Genomic DNA, 16811 nt, shown 5'->3' with positions numbered 1-16811 from the left:
CAAGTCCCTGGACCCCGGACCCGAGACTGCAGCATCAAGACTCCGGACCCTGGACCTCAGCCAGCAGCCTCAAGACCCTGGACCCTGGACTGCAGCCTCAAGACCCCGGACCCCAGACCGCAGCCTCAAGACCCTGGACCCCGGACTGCAGCCTCAAGACCCCGGACCCTGGACCCCAGCCTTAAGACCCCGGACCCTGGACCCCAGACCGCAGCCTCAAGTCCCTGGACCCCATATCGCAGCCTCAAGACCCCGGACCCTGGAAATCAGACCCCAGCCTGCAGCCTCAAGATGCTGGACCCCGGATTCTAGCCGGCAGCCTCAAGACCCCGGACCCTGGATCCCAGCTGGCCACCTCAAGACCCCCGACCCTGGACCGCAGCCTCAAGATCCTGGACCCTGGACCCCAGCCAGCAGCCTCAAGACCCCGGACCCTGGACTGCAACCTCAAGACCCCAGACCCCGACCCACAGACCCCAGCCTGCAGCCTCAAGACCCAGGAACCCAGCCTGCAGCCTCAAGTCCTCAGACCCCGGAATGTAGCTTCAAGACCCCGGACCCTGGACTGCAACCTCAAGACCCCAGACCACGGACCCCGGACCACAGACCCCAGCCTGCAGCCTCAAGACCCAGGAACCCAGCCTGCAGCCTCAAGACCTCGGACCCCAGAATGTAGCCTCAAGACCCCGGACCCTGGACCCCAGCCGGCAGCCTCAAGACCCCGGACCCTGAACCGCAGACTCAAGACCCTCGACACCAGACTGCAGCCTCAACACCCCGGTCTGCAGCCTCAAGACCGTGGACCCTGGACTGTAGCCTCAAGACCCCAGACCACAGCCTCAAGACCCCGGACCCCAGACCGCAGCCTCAAGACCCTGGACCCTGGACCACAGCCTCAAGACTCCGGACTGCAGCCTCAAGACCCCGGACCCTGGACCCCAGCCTACAGCCTCAAGACCCTGGACTCTGGACCCCAGACCCCAGGGTCAAGATCCCGGACCCCAGACCCCTGCCTGCAGCCTCAAGACCCTGGACCCCGAACCCCAGACCTCAGCCTGCAGCTGCAAGACCCCAGACCCCGGACCGCAGCTTCAAGACCCCAGACTGCAGCCTCAAGACCCCAGACCCCAGACTCTGGACCGCAGTCTCAAGACCCCGGATCCCGGAGCCAGGACAGAAGCCTTAAGACCACGGACCCTGGACCCCAATCGGCAGCCTCAAGACACTGGACCCCAGACCACAGCCTCAGGACATCGGATCCCGGACCGTAGCCTCAAGACCCCGGACCGCCACCTCAAGACTCCGGAACACAGACCGCAGCCTCAAGACCCTGGACCCTGGACCCAGGACCGCAGCCTTAAGACCCCAGACCCTGGAACCCGGAACCCAGCCGGCAGCCTCAAGACCCCAGAACCCAGACCGCAGCCTCAAGACCCCAGACCCCTGTCTGCAGCCTCAAGACCCTAACGCAGCCTCAAGACCCCGGACCCCGGACTCGGACCGCAGCCTCAAGACCCTGGACCCCGGACCCAGGGCCGCAGCTTTAAGACCATGGACCCCGGAACCCGGACCCCAGCCTGCAGCCTCAAGTTCCTGGACCCCGGACCTGAGACTTTAGCATCAAGACTCCGGACCCTGGACCCCAGTCAGCAGCCTCAAGACCTTGGACCCTGGACTGCAGCCTCAAGACCCCGGACCCCAGACCGCAGCCTCAAGACCCCAGACCCCGGATCGCAGCCTCAAGACCCCGGACCCTGGATCCCAGCCTTAAGACCCCAGACCTTGGACCCCAGACTGCAGCCTCAAGTCCCTGGACCCCATACCGCAGCCTCAAGACCCCGGACCCTGGAAATCAGACCCCAGCCTGCAGCCTCAAGATGCCGGACCCTGGACCCCAGCCGGCAGCTTCAAGACCCCCGACCCTCGACCGCAGCCTCAAGACCTCCGACCCTGGACCGCAGCTTCAAGACTCCGGACCCCGGACTGCAGCCTCAAGACCCTGGACCCTGGATCCCAGCTGGCCGCCTCAAGACCCCGGACCCTGGACCGCAGCCTCAAGACGCCGGATCCCAGACCGCAGTGTCAAGACGCCGGATCCCAGACCGCAGCCTCAAGACCCTGGAACCCGGACCCCAGACTCAAGACCCGGACCCCAGACCCCAGCCTCAAGACCCTGGACCCCGGACACCAGACTGCACTCTCAAGACCCAAGACCCCAGCCTGCAGCCTGAAGACCCCGGACCCAGGACCGCAGCCTCAAGACCCCGGACCCCAGACCCCTGCCTGCAGCCTCAAGACCCTGGACCTTGGACCCCAGACCCCAGCCTGCAACCTCAAGGCCCCGGACCCCGGACCCCGTACCGCAGCCTCAAGACCCCGGACCCCAGACCCCTGCCTGCAACCTCAAGACCCTGGACCTTGGACCCCAGACCCCAGCCTGCAACCTCAAGACCCCGGACCCCGTACCGCAGCCTCAAGATCCCGGACCTCAGACCACAGTCTCTAGACCCTGGACCCCGGACCCCAGACCGCAGCCTCAAGACCCCAGCCACGTCCTGTCCTGTAGCCATGTCATGTCCTTGCCTGGTTCTGGGGTCCGAGCGCAAGGCAAGACCCAGGTTCTGGGTCCTTGTCCAGTCTCTGGCTCGGACTCCAAGCTCAAGCTCCTAGTTCATGGTTCCTAGTTCTGGTCCCGATTTCCCAAGCCCAGGCTCCTAGTTCATAGCTCCTTGTCTGGGTTCCCTGTCTAGTCCATGTCCTAGCCCAAGTCTGCGTTCTTGTCCCTGCTCCTTGTCTGTATCCTGTCACGTCCCTACCCTAGTCAAGTCCTGTTCGTAGTACTTCAGTGTCTGTGTCTTGCATTTGGGTCTGTTCCCAACGCTCCCCTTTGTAACAGAATGAACCAGCCATTCATGGACCCAGCAACACAGACACTATCCTCTAGCTCCCTTCACCCCGGGTTCCCTCCTGATTGAATAAGACCCCCCCCCACCCGCCCAAGTCGTCCTTAGTCCTGGAAAGCCTCTTCGGTCGCCCGGAGGCTCCCATGAGGGGGCGGTTACTGTCATGGTCCGGTCCGTAAAGTCCACATTCCGGTTCATGGTCCGGTCCGTGGACTCAGGACTCTGGGTCTTCCAGCTGTCCCTTATTTCGGTTGGGTTAATCATAGGCACCTGATTCCCATCTTGGGGCTTGGAATATAAGTAGCCTTGGGGTTGAATGTGGGCTGCTGGTTTGTCTTGTCAAGATCCCCTGGGAGCAACCTGCCAGTGGAAGGCTAGAGCGGCCACTTGCCATCTTTAGGCCACGTTGGAGAACCATCGCTTCATGGAGCCTTGCTGTCGGTAGTTGGAGCTGTCTTTGCGGTGTGGATTTGGCCATTTCCCGGGCCAGCTGAGTGGCCGTCAGCCCCTCTGAGCTAGGTAGGGATCCGGCTGTTTCCGTAGCCAGCCGAGGTTGCTGGCCGTAACTGCAACTCGGAGCAACCCCGATGCAGAGATGGAACTGTCTGTCGTTCTTCGGTGTTTGTCTCTTCTTGTCCTCACCTCCATGGGGTAAGTCAGGCCGTTCTGCCGTTGCCCTGCGGGGGGGATCTGTCTTGTCTTGTCCTCGCCTCCACGGGGTAACTCAGGCCGTTCTGCTGTTGCCCTGTGGGGGGATCTGTCTTGTCTTGTCCTCGCCTCCGTGGGGTAAGTCAGGCTGTTCTGCCGTTGCCCTGCGGGGGGGATCTGTCTTGTCTTGTCCTCACCTCCGTGGGGTAAGTCAGGCCGTTCTGCTGTTGCCCTGTGGGGGGATCTGTCTTGTCTTGTCTTTGCCTCTGTTGAGTAAGTCCGGCCATTCTGCCATTATCCGACAGATGGACCTATCCCACCTTGGTGTGGAGATAAAGTTGAGACCCGGCTTTATGTCTATGTACTGTCCAGTCTCATGTTAGAATCGTGTTAAAGATGAGTCCGGCTTTTCAAAGGATAAGTCCTGGCTCTATGTTGATGTACGGTTCCCAGTCTGTCTCCGAGCTCCAGCCTCCGAGTTACCAGCCTCCAGCCCCAAGATCCCAGCTTCCAGCCTCCAGCCCCAAGATCCCAGCCTGCATCCCCAAGACCCAAGACCCCAGCCTGCAGCCCCAAGACCCAAGCCCCAGCCTGCAGCCTCAAGACCCCAGCCACGTCCTGTCCTATAGCCATGTCATGTCCTTGCCTGGTTCTGGGGTCCGAGCGTGAGACAAGACCCAGGTTCTGGGTCCTTGCCCAGTCTCTAGCTTGGACTCCAAGCTCAGGCTCCTAGTTCATGGTTCCTAGTCCTGGTCCCATTTTCCCAAGCCCAGGCTCCTAGTTCATAGCTCCTTGTCCAGGTTGTCTGTCTAGTCCATGTCCTAGCCCAAGTCTGCATTCTTGTCCCTGCTCCTTGTCTGTATCCTGTCGCGTCTCTACTCTAGTCAAGTCCTGTTCCCAGTACTTCAGTGTCTGTGTCTTGCATTTGGGTCCGTTCCCAATGCCCCCTTTTGTGACACACAAAGCCATTTAGAGAGCTAATTTTGACTATTAAAAGTATTATTATTGCACTGAAATATTGGTGACAACTGCAATTGCATTTAGAATATCCTTGTTTATATTTGAAACTATGCACTGGGGAATTTGGAGGTATGGTATATGGTAAGATTCAACTATCTCAGCAGTGCTTAAAGTTGAAGAGTTAGCATTGTTGCATAATTGCGTTAATTGGCCTCCAGCATGCAGGAATCAATTCCTTGCAACTTGGCCTAAGAAGCTCTGGCATTGCCACATGTACAAGTTACACATGCTGAACTTATGATAGTCCACAGGGATGCCATCTGGCCTTTCACAGAAAGACAAATGTCAAAGTGGTCCAGTCATTGAACAATAAAGGAAAACATTAAAACAAATCTTAAAAGCAATAAGTTGGGTTTCATGGCGCTTATTATACAGCTGTGTAGTCCATCTGCAGTGAAAGCTTTTAAAGTTATGTGAACTTTGTGAAATTGCCAATCCAACTCTGCAACAATGCCAAAGAATGAGAATACATTTTCTTTAATTCATCCTTTTTAACAACCAGTTGTACCAACACATATAAATAAGAAAGGAAAATTCTAGAAATTTCATGTCAGGCAGCATTTATGGAAAGAGAAACAGTCAGCCATTTGGATTTGTGAAGGGTTCAGATTTTTAGCATATACCGTTTTTTTTTTAAGATTTTGATGCACTAATGCACCAATTGGTTCTATATTGCATCTCAAACCATCTCTTCCGTATTATTCCATGATTAAAAAGGTAGATAGGTTCCATTTGCTCCTAACCTTCACGCACTTGCAGAGATGCATAAGACTATGTCGAAACACTTTACTCTTTTTTTGCTTTCTCCACATCTTGGGACTTCTCTAACAGCTGTCCAAGATCAAGAAAAAAAAACTGTGCAGAGAACTGAGACCCAAAACCATGTTCTAAAAGTCAGATGCATTTCTACAATTTTGAATCATGGAAAAGTACCCTTCCCTTGTGCTTCATTTCTATATCGAAATACTTGGCTCAATTCTCATACATAATCCCAGGAACCTCACTTGAGATATGACAAAGAAATGTTCAAGTCATTCTCCAAAATTAATAATGCGCTCCTAAAATTATTGATCTGCAGGACTCAGAAGTCTTCTCATGTTGATTTTCAGAAGGGAGGTATGATAATTGAAGGCTGTTAAGGAAACAAACCTGATAAAGACAGGTTTTAAAAACTTTATAATTACAAAATATTGAATGGCCATGATGGAACAGAAAATTCAATTTATAGATTCCGTAACTGAGGACAAAGTGTATGGTGAGCCTCAATTTCAAAACAGGAAGAAAAAGGGGAAAGAAGAACAGCATATTTAGAGTTTAGGGTGAACTAAAGAAAAAACCTCACAGAAGAATTAACAACTACATTTGTACCATGTTGGTAAAAATAAAATATAGTCAAGATAAAGAGGGTACAGTATGGTCATGAGAAGGGAAAATCCACATCAGTGGACAAAGAAGACCTACTAAATTTAGTAGTAACAGCGATAGCCTTGGGCTTTACAGAGAATTAAAAGTAAGAGGAGCTTTGGTTTCTTGGATGCAGCTTCAACTAAGGAGAAAGTTTACTTCATGGAACAAAATGTAAAAGAAATACTAAACTAATTAAAAAGCCAATAGCACTTCATTAATGATCATGGAGCACACTAGGTTAAATCTTACTCCAGAGAAATAGCCTTTCACAAATCATTGTTTTGACTCAAATTATAAGAAACTGCAGTTTTAAATTTCTTTCCTCTGTAGATTTCAATGTACTGTCAAAATCAGTATACAGGCCAGAGAAAACACAGCTGTAATCTCTAGGTTCTCAAGATGAGTAAGAATAATTTTAGGATCTAAAAGCCTAAGAGTTTCATCTTTCCAGAATTTGTGCCTTCTGAGAACAACGTAATTTTATGTCCTTTGAGAAAATGCTCCGAATTTATGATTTGTCAGTTACACAAAGAAGCAGAGACAAGTGGTGCTCCAATTATGGGCCTCTCTAGGGCCACAATAAGAATACTATCAGTTTTCTATAATTTTATATTACCCTCAACTAATAGCAAGGGCATCAATTTTATAATGTGAGATGTTTAGGAAATGACAATTCAACATGTATATTATTGAGTCTTTTAAGTTCGGCTGCGAGCTGCAAAAATTTAAAGCCACACGTGATAACTTCAATTTACAATATTTTCTGTACTTGATATTTTCACCACAGTTAACAAATAAACTTGAATATTTATTTTGGTGAAAATGATACTTACTCAAGCATTTGCTATCAGTCAATGCAAACCAAGACTTTATTTTATGCTCTAGATATATGCTTAAAAATAACTACAGTTTCTAATTATCATTCCTTTCCACTTTGGGTATTTTTCACACTTCATTATTTCCACTTATGAAATCTTATAACTGGTATGTTATGAGCAATAGTTGGTTCAAAAAGAAATATAAAGTGAATTTTATTAAAAAGATTAAAATGATTAAAGATTTGTCTCGATAAAAAGAAATAAGCATAAGCAATTGCAGAGTTCTACATGAGCACTTCAACTTTCACTTGAAACATACTTACTGGAGACAAATGAAAGTAATGAAGCAAGTGTGGAGAAGTAGCAGTGAGGAGAAACACAACTCAGAATAGTAAGGTACTTAATTCTTAAGGAAATCAGAGAAGAAAGGTGGTTGTGCTGATTACATTATTTCAACATTTCTTTTGAGATTGCGTTCAACATCTAGAGGACAGGCTATACAAAATTCTGTTCATTGAAGAAGCCAGGTAACTATAGTCAGCCCTAAACTTCCAGACTGAATCTTTCTTGATACTTGAATACAGAGTGAATTTAGAATACACTTTTGAATTCTAATTTGTAAAACGAGCCACGTCTAACAAATTTAACAGATTTCACACAGCACAGCCACAAAGGGATATCGTACATCAGCTTTTCATAAGGAACTTGATCAGATTCTAGGTTGAGATTTGCTGATTGGGGGAAATGTGCCAGTATGGCAGAAAATGAGCAGAACACTTTTCAAACTTCAGGGTTGCAAAAAATGGTGCCTAGCTCAAGGTTAATAACAGGACCAGTAGAGAAAAATGGGATTTTTGTTTTACTGTAAAGAATTTTATAAAGAATTCCTTAAAGGTGCCATACTATTAATGATTTTAGGAATGTCAATGGCTATGAAGAACTTTGTGAGATTACAAGCTCTTCTTCCATATTCTGCCCTATAGCTGTTTGATTAAAGCTGGGTGCAGAAGAATTTTTTTCCAGCATCTTCTCACTCGCTTTCGAAATCTTAGACTGTGGTCCCAATGTGCCCAGATCCCAAAGAATTGGATTTTTCTCTCCAATGATCCTAAGGAATCCTGCCTTAGTAATGCTACATAACACAATAGAACAGGGTTTCTCAACCAGGGTTCCGTGAGGGGTTGCTCAGGGCTCCATGAGAGATAGTGATAAAAAACATCATTTTTTGAGCTTTGCACAACTACGATGCTAGCACTCGCAGTGATGGAAAGTGACCAAGCAGCCCATTAACAATCTCATTAGAGGTCTCCCAGCCCAGTATGGCAATGCACAGTAGGACGGACCATGTTTATTTGGTTGAGTCTGTTCTCAGTTTTTGATGCGAGATTAGTGAGCCCTGTACTGAATGCAGGGGAGGACCGTAGTCTGATAAGAAGTGTGAAGTGCATTTTCTGAGCATTGAATAGACTTGCCCATTTTTATACTTTATTAACTCCTATGTTTTGCGGACATGTCTGACGGTCCAATGTGGCGATTTTTGAATTACAATCTTCTGAGTCATTTCACTGCACTAGTGCAACAACGGAGACAAAAAAGTTCTGTCTTTACAATGAAGGCTACTTATCAATGGGTTTTACATAGACTGGTGATCCAAGTTGTCCTATTCCATTGTGCCTAGTCTGTGGCAAACAACTTAATGCAGGATTGGCTCCAGAAAAATTGAAAAGACATTTAACTACAAATCACAGCCATATGACATATAAAAGTAACACACACAAAATGCTGGTGGAACGCAGCAAACCAGGCAGCATCTATAGGAAGAAGTACAGTTGACGATTTGGGTCAGACCCTTCATCAGGACTAACGGAAAAAAGATAGTAAGAGATTTGAACCACTGCCTGGCCTGCTGTGTTCCACCAGCATTTTGTGTGTGTTGCTTGAATTTCCAAAATCTGCAGATTTTCTTGTGTTGACATATAAAAGTGCTGATTATTTTAAATGGTTATTGGAATCTCAAAACAAACAGAAAAAAAGCTTTTGTTAATAAAGTCACAGTCAGTAAAAAGACCCAGGAAGCAAGTTATTTAGTAGCAGAACTTATTATCCAGAAAAGGAAAAGTCACACAGTTGTTAAGAACCTAATAATGCCAGAATGTAAAATCATAGTGGGTAAAATGTTAGGACATGATGCAGTACAAGAAATTGAAAAGCTTTCACGCTCGATGATGATGATAGCTGGTTCTTTGCTTGCGAAGATCAGGAGGGAAGAAGAGTCCTCAGGAACGACAGCGTGATCGTTGGTAACTGTCGAGGCCAATTCTGGACCTGCAGTCTCTGGAGCATTAGGGACACAGGAACAGCTGGAACATGAGTGCTTGGGTAGTAGGATCCTTCCTGCACCTCTGCTTCTCTTCAGCAGTCACTCTTCTGGATTCCACAAAATTACTGGCTGTACCGTGAAACAGCATTCTCCAGCGGTCTCTGTCACAAGCCAGCTGCTGCCAGTCATTGACTTCGATATTTGCCTGAGAGAGCTGCAGCTTAAGTTAGTTTTTGTACCTCTTGCACAGGGTGCCACGATCTCTCTTGCCCTGAGAGAGTTCTCCATAGAGTACTGCATTCAGTAACCTGGAGTTGTCCATGCGAGACACATGGCCTGATCAGTGTAACTGCTTGAGCAGCAAAGTGTCTTCAATACTTGGAAGTTGAGCTTTCTCCAGGAAACACGATCCTGCCAGCTGATACCCATGATGGAACAGAATCAGCACTGATAGAAGTACTCCGGCAAATGGACTTGCTTGTGGTACATGACCCAGGCATCGGAGCCATATAGCAGTGTTGTGATGACAGCAGCCCTGTACACCTGGATTTTTGTGGACAGACAGAGCTGTTGGTTATTCCACATACTTTTCTGGAGGTGCCCGAAGACACTACTAGCTCTGGTGAGTTGATTGTCATTGTCCCTTACTGTCGTAGCATTGTTTGACATGACGCCCGGGCAGGGCAGGTGAACTGCTCAACCATGGTGAGCGGGTGGTTGTCAATGGTGATCCAAGGTGGGTTGTAAGTGCCATGAGGGGGCTTCTGATGGAGGATCATTGTTTTCTTCAGACTGACCATTAACCTGAAAGCCCTTGCAGCCTCGGCGAACTGAATGACCACAGCCTGTAGCATGTCCTGTGCGTGCATGAGAAGAGCATAGTCATCTGTATATAGTAGCTCAAGAATGGGCTCTCGCATGACTTTTGTTTGGGTGAGAAGGTGGCCACTCTCAAATGGTACGATAAGTCGATGTACTGTATTGATGACATGGCACATGATGCTGAGGAGGTTTTGTGTGTTAAACTGAAAACCAACAGCTTCTCTATCCAGGGTGATGAGTCAATAGATTTCACCAATAAATGTCATGTTGTAACATTTCTAAGATTTGTAAATGATGGTGAAATTCAAGAAAACTTCTTCTGTTGCAAAGAACTGTTCGAAACAAAGCAAAGGCCAAGATATATTTAACGTTTTGTCTTCATGTCTGAAAATAAAAGGTCTGCCTTGAAGGAACTGTGTTGTCATTTGTATTGATTATGCCCCATCAATGGTTGGCTCCATGAGAGGTTTTGTTTTTTTTGTAAAGAAAAGGAAATCCTGATATTGCCACAACACACTGCTTTCTTTACAGAGAGGTGCTGATGTCAAAAACTGTTGGAGATGAAATGAAAGGTTACAGATAAAAGGTTACACCGTAAAAGGTTACAGGTAAAAACACTGGTAAATGGGATTGGTATATAACAGGGATTTCCAACCTGAGGTCCATGGACTCCTTGATTAATAGTAGGGGACCATGGCGTTAAAAGGGTTGGGAAGCCCTGATACAAATGAATACTTGTTGGTGAGCTGAGGACCTGTTGTTGTGGGTTTTGGCTCTATGACACAAGTGCCTAGAAGCACAAGGAAGTCAGATAGAGAAAGGCTGGCAGCCGTTCTCCTCTTACGGACTTCAGTACAATAAATAAAAATATTTTTAAAAAACTGCCAGCGCTGGTAATCCAAAATAAAAACAGAAAATTCCAAAAATTCTGCAGGTCAGGCAGCATTTATGGAAAGAGAAACAAGAGTTGATGTTTCAGTTTGAAGGCTTTAAATGTTAATGCTATTTATCTGCTCAAAGATGTGGCTGACTTGTGATGTATTATTAGTATTTTATATTTTCATCTTGCATTCTTACAACATTCATTACTAAGGTTAGTTGTTTTTCCCTATCCCAAATTTCAGATTATCAATTTAAATTCCATAGCTGCTGTGGTCGGGTCTCTAGATTGTGCATCCATGATACAAGTCTGGTAACTTAACCATCATACCTTGAATTTTTACATGAATTTCAGTACTTAAATTTTTTTTTCCTTTGCTACATTCTTAAATTTTAAACGGTAATCTTCTTTTTGTCGAAAAGTTGGATTTGAGTAGATAAAACTGTGTCTAAAATGAGGATCCAAGAAACGATATATTGTATACAAGCTGGCGCATAAAAGTTTAGGAACAAAACCATATGATATTGAGAGACTGTGTTAGCATGGACTGAAGATTAGCTACCACACAAAAGACAGGGCATCAAATGCTGCAAGGTATGCCAAGGTTCGATTTAGTTATTTACAAATATTTATGACCTGGAGGAAAGACAGAATGTAAGGTATCCAAGTTCGCTAATGACATAAAATAGATGAGAGAGTATGTTGTGATGAACAGACATGAACTGCAACAAGACATTAATAGGTTGAGTAAGTAGGCAAAAACATGGTTAATACAATCTAGTGTGGCAAAAATTAAGGTCACACACTTTGGTAAGAAGAATCTGAAAAAAGACGATTATATAAATGGAGAAAGATTATGGATGAGTATACAATTGTAGGATTATGTGCATTGAATCAGAAGAAGTGAGCATTCATTTTGAGAGGACTAGAATATAAAAGCAAGATGTAATGCTGAAGCATTTTAAGGCATTGGTCAGAATGTACATGGAGTATTGTGAGCCATTTTGGACCCCTTATCTGAGAAAGGATATGCTAGCATTGGAGAGGGTCCAGAAGTAGTTCACAAGAATGACCCCAGGAATGAAAGGATTAACATATGACGAACATTTGACGGCTCTGGACCTGTACTCGCTGGAGTTTAGAAGAATATGTAGGGGTCTCATTGAAGCCTATTGAATATAGAAAGACCTAGATAGAGTGGATGTTGAGAGGATGTTTCCTATACTGTAGTGGGGTGGAGGGATTAGGACCAGGAGGCCCTTCAGATTAGAAGGATGTTCCTTTACAGCAGAGATGAAAAGGAATTTCTTTAGCCAGAGGGTGGTAAGTCTGTGGAATTTATTGCCACAGATGGCTGTGGAGTCCAAGTCATGGGTATATTTAAAGTGAATATGATTAAGTTCTTGAATAGTAAGAGTGTCAAAGGCTATGGGGAAAAGGCAGGAGAATAGGATTAAGAGGGATAATAAATGAGCTATAGTGAAATGGTGGAGCAGACTTGATGGGCAGAATGGCCTAATTCTGCTTCTATGTCTTATGGTTTAAGTTAGCTGGCAGGTGTAGCAAGAAGTTATGAAGGCAAATGGCATATAGGTCCTTATTTAAAAAAGGTTGGGGTATAGAAACAAAGAATTATTGTTATATTTACACAAGGTACTAGAGAAGTACCATCTGTAGCACTCTGCAAAATTTTGGTCAGATTACCTAACGATAGACTAGCATTAAGAGGAATTCCAAAAGAAATTTACCAGGCTAATTCCTAGAAAGAGATAGTTGTTCTATCATGAGCAGCTAAGGGAATTTGATCAATATTTTTTGGAATTCAGAAGAATGAGGGGTGATTTTAAGGAAATGTACAAGAGCCTAATTCGACATGACAGTACAAAAGTCAAGATGTTTCCAATATTGGAGGATTTTCAAATGAGGAAACACAATTATAAGATTAGAGAATAGACACGAAATACTCAGGAAGATCTCACAGAAAGCGGAGGATCTCTATGTCAGAGGGTTGTGGAGGCTAGATCATTGGAGGTGTTTAAATTTTTTGGAAGATCAGAGAATTGAGTTCTGAGCATTGATAAATCATCCATGATCACGAATGGCAAGGAAGGCTTGAGAGCCTGACTCACCTATACCTATTTCTATTTTCTTATGTTCTTATGTATAACATTCCTGTTTTGGAATTGGTTTATTATTATTACACTTACTGAGGTACAGTAAAACGCTTGCCTTGTATCTTATTCATACAGATCAATTCATTACAAAATGCATTGAAGCAGTACAATGTAAAACAATAATAGAATGCATTATAATGCACTTCTTTTTCCCTTATTAGGGAGAGAGAGAACTTGTGGTATGTTGAAATACCAGGTGAACGAATAGACTCTGGTGTACTGCAATTCTGTGTTTTTAATGATGCCTTGCTGCACGCTTGAGTGCTTGGTGGAGGTGCGGTGCTTTTTTGCAGGTGAGGAAGGTGGGGGTCATTGCCCTGCTGCTGCTTGTGCATGAGAGGGGGGAGCTGGAGGGGGCTTTGGGGTTCTAACATTTAACTGTCATTCATTCTTTGCGGCACTCCTGTTTTCGTGGATGTTTGTGAAGAAAAAGAATTTCAGGATGTATATTGTATATATTTCTCTGACATTAAATATACCTATTAAACCTATTGAAAGCATTATAGTCACAGAGAAAGTGCAGTGCAGATAGACAATAAGGTGCAAGATCATAAGGTAGATTGTGAAGATCAAGAGTTCATTTCATTATGCTAGGAGCCATTCCATAGTTTTATAACAATGGGATGGAAGCAATCCTTGAGCCTGGTGCAGATGTTTTCAGACCTTTGTATCACCTGCCCTATACAGAGGGAGAAGAATGAAAATCCAGGGTTGATGGGGTCTTTGATTATGCTAGCCGCTTTACTGAGATAGCAAGAAGAAATAAACAGAGACTGTGGAGAAAAGGCTTGTTCGGTAGCATGAGCATAATCTTTTTTGACAAAACTCAGAATCATGCATGGTACCTCTGCAGGCAAAACAAATACTCATCCGAATGAACCTTGAATTTGCAATGATATCCTCTTTAAGATATGAAGTCACAGAACATAATATTTTTGCAGATAAGGAAGAGAAAACAGGAAGGATATAAACTAATTTTACCTCATAGCACCATCTTCCCAACAGGTAGTATAAAGAAGGATCATCATTTTTCAGTTTAATGGCCTTATCAATATGCTCCTAGAAAAATAATAATAGGAATGAGACTGTAAATTTCTGCTGCAGCTGAGGAATCAGCAGAATCTGATAACTTCACTATAGGTTAATTGAAATTACTACACAAATTTAAGTGCATCTCAGTCTGGCATCTCTATTTTGTACTTTGGTCTAGTTTGTTTTTCTACCTCTCCATAGGCCCTCTGCACAACTTCCAGGCTAATACTCAATACTTTGCTGAACAAAGACTCCAATGTAAGAGGTGGCTTCTCTTGTTCAAGCTTGTTCAGGTAACTACGATTTATCCCAAGGCACCATTTGGGAGGTTATTTATTAGAGAAGTACAAAGACAAGCACATTTTCTTCTCCATCGCCAAAGCAATTTGGCCAGCAAGAACAATGCAATTTCAAAGAGGGAATGAAGTTCTTCTGGTCATTACGAACTCCTATGGTGACTCCTTAACTTAATGACAGGCCAACATTGCTTCAATTATTTTTGAGAACTTATCCAACAGTCTTCCTTTACATGCTTTCTTGTTGCAGGGCTCACTTATGCCAGCGTAAGAAAATAGCTCACCTTCTATTCTGTCACACTTTTTTGCAGAAATCCTGAAAAGATGTTGCTGCAACAATACTCACCTTCAAATATTAAATCTCAGCACCATGCACGCCTCAGAAAGAAAACACTTGCATCTCTACCTCAGCATGCATCTTTCTGTAAGTATTCTATGTATCTTTTAAGGGACCACTTGTCACTTGTTAGAGAGCTGAGAGATAAGAGAGAGTGAGTCGGGATTGGCTACGGCTACTGAACAGGTTTGTAAGAGACAAGAGTTTTCATTGCAGGGCGAGATCAGCTGTGCATTTCCATGAAACTGAGTACATAATTGCTGCTATTGTGACTCCCGTCTCCCCTTACCCCACCAATATTCTGCAATCCTGTCTCCCTCAGATCCCATCGTCAGCTCCTGGTCCCTGCTGGGTCTTTACCATCCCCTCCGACCTTCAACTGTCGGAGGCAGAACGCTCTGTCCTCGGTAAGGGCCTCACCTTTGTCCCCCTTCACTCACACCACAGCGATTTCCGCGTTCGCCATGATGCGGAACTCTTCTTCCGCCGTCTCCGTCTCTGAGCCTACTTCTTCGGCAAGGACTCTTCCACCCCCACCGATGACCCCTTCTCCCGTCTTTAACCCTCCTCTTCTTCATGGACACCCCGCTCTGGTCTTCTGCCTGCTCTGGATCTCTTTATTGCTAACTGCCGCCGGGACATCAACTGTCTCGACTTCACCGCATCTTGTTCCCATTCCAACCTCAGTACTTCCGAACGCTCTGCTCTCCACTCCCTCCGCACTAATCCTAACCTTACTATTAAACCCGCCGATAAGGGGGGTGCTGTTGTAGTCTGGCGTACTGACCCCTACCTTGCCAAGGCACAGCGACAACTCAAGGATACCTCCTCATATTTACCCCTCTATCGTGACTCCACTGAGGAGCACCAGGCCATTGTCTCCCACACCATCACCGACTTTATCCGTTCAGGGGATCTCCCATCCACTGCTACCAACCTTATAGTTCCCACACCTCGCACTTCCCGTTTCTACCTCCTACCCAAGATCCACAAACCTGCCTGTCCTGGCAGACCTATTCCCTCAGCTTGCTCCTGCCCCACCGAACTCGTTTCTGCATACCTCGACACGGTTTTATCCCCCCTTGTTCAATCCCTTCCTACCTATGTTCGTGACACTTCTCACGCTCTTAAACTTCTCGATGATTTTAAGTTCCCTGGCCCCCACCGCTTTAATTTCACCATGGATGTCCAGTCCCTATATACTTCCATCCCCCATCAGGAAGGTCTCAAAGCTCTCCGCTTCTTTTTGGATTCCAGACCTAATCAGTTCCCCTCTACCACCACTCTGCTCCGTCTAGCGGAATTAGTCCTTACTCTTAATAATTTCTCCTTTGGCTCCTCCCACTTCCTCCAAACTAAAGGTGTAGCTATGGGCACCCGCATGGGTCCTAGCTATGCCTGCCTTTTTGTTGGCTTTGTAGAACAATCTATGTCCGTACCTATTCTGGTATCTGCCCGCCACTTCTCCTTCGCTACATTGACGACTGCATTGGCGCTGCTTCCTGCACGCATGCTGAGCTCATTGACTTATTAACTTTGCCTCCAACTTTCACCCTGCCCTCAAGTTTACCTGATCCATTTCCGACACCTCCCTCCCCTTTCTAGATCTTTCTGTCTCTGTCTCTGGAGACAGCTTATCCACTGATGTCTACTATAAGCCTACTGACTCTCACAGCTATCTGGACTATTCCTCTTCTCACCCTGTCTATTGCAAAAATGCCATCCCCTTCTCGCAATTCCTCCATCTCCGCCGCATCTGCTCTCAGGAGGGGGCTTTTCATTCCACGACAAGGGAGATGTCCTCCTTTTTTAAAGAAAGGGGCTTCCCTTCCTCCACCATCAACTCTGCTCTCAAATGCATCCCCCCATTTCACGCACATCTGCTCTCACTCCATCCTCCCGCCACCCCACTAGGAATAGGGTTCCCTTGGTCCTCACCTACCACCCCACCTCTGGGTCCAACATATCATTCTCCGTAACTTCCGCCACCTCCAACGGGAACCCACCACTAAGCACATCTTTCGCTCCCCCCCGCCCCGCTTTCCGCAGGCATCGCTCCCTACGCAAATCCCTTGTCCATTCGTCCCCCCTATTCCTCCCCACTGATCTCCCTCCTGGCACTTTTCCTTGTAAGTGGAACAAGTGCTACACATG

At 46.1% G+C, this 16811-nt stretch overlaps 1 long non-coding RNA gene across 1 annotated transcript in view; it reads right to left on the bottom strand.

Annotated features, from left to right (window-relative positions):
- Window positions 1-16811, bottom strand: part of LOC140201153 (uncharacterized) — a 76074-nt gene that overhangs the window by 45212 nt on the left and 14051 nt on the right. Inside the window, exon 2 of the long non-coding RNA XR_011886785.1 lies at window positions 13974-14051. This is a non-coding gene — a long non-coding RNA (uncharacterized lncRNA). The remainder of the gene's footprint in view (window positions 1-13973; window positions 14052-16811) is intronic.

The sequence above is a fragment of the Mobula birostris genome, chromosome 1 (genome assembly GCF_030028105.1).
Source record: "Mobula birostris isolate sMobBir1 chromosome 1, sMobBir1.hap1, whole genome shotgun sequence".
Taxonomy (NCBI): domain Eukaryota; kingdom Metazoa; phylum Chordata; class Chondrichthyes; order Myliobatiformes; family Myliobatidae; genus Mobula; species Mobula birostris.
Note: the sequence above shows the minus strand (reverse complement) of the source record. Positions and strands in the feature narration are given on the sequence as shown.